The sequence below is a fragment of the Limulus polyphemus genome, unplaced genomic scaffold (assembly GCF_000517525.1).
Source record: "Limulus polyphemus unplaced genomic scaffold, Limulus_polyphemus-2.1.2 Scaffold322, whole genome shotgun sequence".
Lineage (NCBI taxonomy): Eukaryota > Metazoa > Arthropoda > Merostomata > Xiphosura > Limulidae > Limulus > Limulus polyphemus.
The window spans coordinates 444,709-448,290 of record NW_013665932.1 but is presented as its reverse complement, the minus strand read 5'-3'; positions in this window follow the sequence as shown (position 1 = coordinate 448,290).

Genomic DNA, 3,582 nt, shown 5'->3' with positions numbered 1-3,582 from the left:
CACTTGATGTGCATGACATAATATTCATGCCTTTTAGTTTCCCCCTTTTTTTAGAATGTTATTCATGCCCATTAAATGTTTGTCAACTTTGCATAGTTTACAAAACATCTCATTTTGCAAAGTTGTCAAAAACCCATTTACTCTGGAGAATTCCTTCTCATGCGTGTTCCTTTAATTATGCAGTGCTTTGACCTCACATCTAGCAGTTCCTGGAGGTGAATCACCTTCCATTATCAAATTATCTTCAGCTGATTAGCAAACAAGAGATATTTACAAAGCGTAACTTGCTACCAATCGCAATTTCACTAATTTCCAGAACACCTCGTGCATTGCGCAATCTCACAATGGTTATTTTGTGCGTTTATATTTATTTCGAACATCTACAATGTATTGTATTTGTCTTTTCATTCAACCTAGCCTAAGGCAAAAGAAATCAACCTATTTAGTGGTGAGCATCTGCTCTCTCGTCTGGAAGTGGTTCTTTTAAAACAAAACTGTTTTTGGTTCTAAAAATTCATTACGACTTAATACACCCTTTACTTCATCGTTACTTTTTATTCAACTTTTGTCTAGAAAAGTGATCAACAGCAAAATAGTAACCATAATTTGACCGGGTAATCTAATTTAATATATTGTACTCGAAAAGCCTGTTCCATTATGACGTAACAACCTCTTGCTGAAGGTGCTTTATTGTTGAAATAAGTAAATAAAACATATATTTTAAATTATTGATTCAACCTAGTAATACCGTTGATTTATGATTCATAAAAGTGTCGATACAAATGTTCTAGTTGTAGTGCTCAATTTATATAAAAAATACACAAACACTTACATTTTACTTTCACTTTTTATTCACAAGATACGGCAAATATTCGGATATTGTGTCAATAAACTATTCTTATGTTATTTGAACAGGATACAAAGGGCGCCACTAATTTATTATTACCTGAGAACTTAACTATTGCTACAAAGGCACTCACCCCCTGTCAACAGAAAATGACACGACACTACTCTACACGCTAATGGAAACGGTTCATACATAAATTCTGCTCACAAATACAATTCATAGACACCACATAGTCTGTTACATTAGTGTACATATTAGTTCATAACTAGGCCTTGCATTCTTAAAACATAAACGCAAAAAAAAAAAAGTTCAAGAAGACGTAAAACAATGACTTGTTATATTATCTTGGCGACAATTCACAAAACATTGTATTTTGACCTATAACTTGATTAATTAAGCATAAACGAACAAGCGTTAATTAAAGCGTTATGTTAATATATGGGTGGTAATGTCCTTAAACACTATTTTAAAAATGTTTCTAATGTTGTTCTTATAAAAATATTTTTGAGATCAGAAATTAAAAAAAGCAAATATGTATTATAACAAACAATAAAAATTATTTATCAAAATCGTTTTTCTACTAATGACACTTGTTGTGAGAAACATAAATTAAAGTCTTTAGAGTACTTAACAATCCTACATAGTTTCATCAGAGCCATGTTACACTTAAAAACTCCATTTATCAAATTCAGAAATTTTCAAACATCTGTCATACAAACGAACAAAAAACAAATAAATAAAGGTGCGCTAGATAATGACTCACATTTTATCGTATATATATTTTACTTTGATTAAAAAAAACAGTTTAGTCTGACTGAAGCTTCATCTTGTTCAAAAGCACTAGTTGAAGGATAAATTTCTGAATAATCAATTGATTTTCGCCTGAAAAAATGGTTTGTTTAGGAATACTAAAAGAGACTTAAAAAGGCATGATACGATATAAATGAATATTGCTAATATTGGGTCCCGAAAATACAAATACGTTAAAGGAATGTACAACAAGAACATTAATAACTGTACTTGTCAACATAATATATATAGGACATTAACCACCGTACTTAACGCCACGTCAACATAATACACAGGAAATTAACCACTGCATTTACCATCCTGTCAACATAATACACAGCATAGTAATCAGTGTATTTAAAAACATTTGAGATAAAATTCAATGAATATTCAAAATATTGCTTGAATTTATTTTTCATTATTACTACTAGTAAGGGCTTCTTGTTTCATGAGTTTAATTGCTCTTCAGAAAGTTATATTCCCCACTCTCTTGCAAGGATTCAAAAGCTACGAAGCGATATTCATGACATTTTAATTTCTCAGTACTCTCAATAGGATTTTACTCTATGAAAATCAAAACTTGTGTGTTTTTACTGATAATTTCTTTCAAGAAATCGGCCAATAAAATGTGACATCATATTGTCGTCATTATGTGGAGCAGTGTGAACTTTGATGAATAATCTGTGTTTATTACTATTACATTTCGTAAATTACCACATATTATGTTTGCATAATATTGCTAAACCCTTTTTCATCAAGTGATAAAAAGTAATTGCTTAAACTTCAACACTGACTTTTTTATTCCACTGTTTCGTGAGTGAAAAATTCCAATGAACAGTAGCGAAGATTATGACGGTGCTGAGCCGAAGGCAGTATACCATCCGTGACTTTTGAGCAAGATAATTATTGTTATTGTTATCATACATCAAACGTAAAGAACCTTTGAAAAAGAAACTTGACCACAGTTCTTATTATACAGATAATCTAAATAACAAAAGAAATTTCAAATGTACAACATTATACATTAACTTTGCACTCTTTCGCATCTAGTGTTATTTTCTAATGTAATCTAATTAGTTACATAAAAAGCGTTATTTCTAGAAAAATTAATTTGATGATTTTACCGAGTCATATCTTAGTATGAATAAAGTACGAGTTACAGCTTATTACGACTTAAAGCATTACACTATAGCACCTATATAATCGGAGTTAGGAGAGGAAGCGATAAAAATCCCTTTAAATGTTTTTTTTTGTAAGTCTTAGTACTACATATAACCACTAGATGACAGCACAAACTTATACATTTTTGAAACAAATTTGTAATCACGGAAAATAGATTTCACACAGTGTTAAACTATTTTCTCGACTGATTTGTGTGGGATTGTGCGCTACAATCACTATCTCTATCGAACTATAAAATAAATTATGTTTCAGTGAATGTTTGGGAAAGTTAAAATTATCTTCATTTTGATTTTTTGCTCTTGGTTTTTGTCTTTCCCCTACCAGAATTCAAAGCACTTGAGGATCAATCAGGGATTGACTAGTAACAGCACTCTACGTTTTTTTAAATTTTTATTGGTATAACGTCTTCGACAAGTCGTTTTGATTTTGGATACTAGCCTATTAGCTATTAACAAACATCACAGTTCTACATAGTTAAATAATAGAGCATGACATACTGGTTAATTATTATGTAAACTAAAAATTAGTACGAAACAAGTGCTTAGTACTACATTGAACAAGTGGATTTTATGAAGTCAGCTCATAGACCCCATTTTCAAGGAGTGTTTACGAATATCATTGACATATTGGTAATTCAAACATGTTAATCACAGCCTAGATGGGTTACAGTAAATTAGCACAGACATTAGATATTTACTGAATACAACTCACACACAAACTCATATAAGATAACAAAAGTTTACATTATACATGGAGCTGCTCTT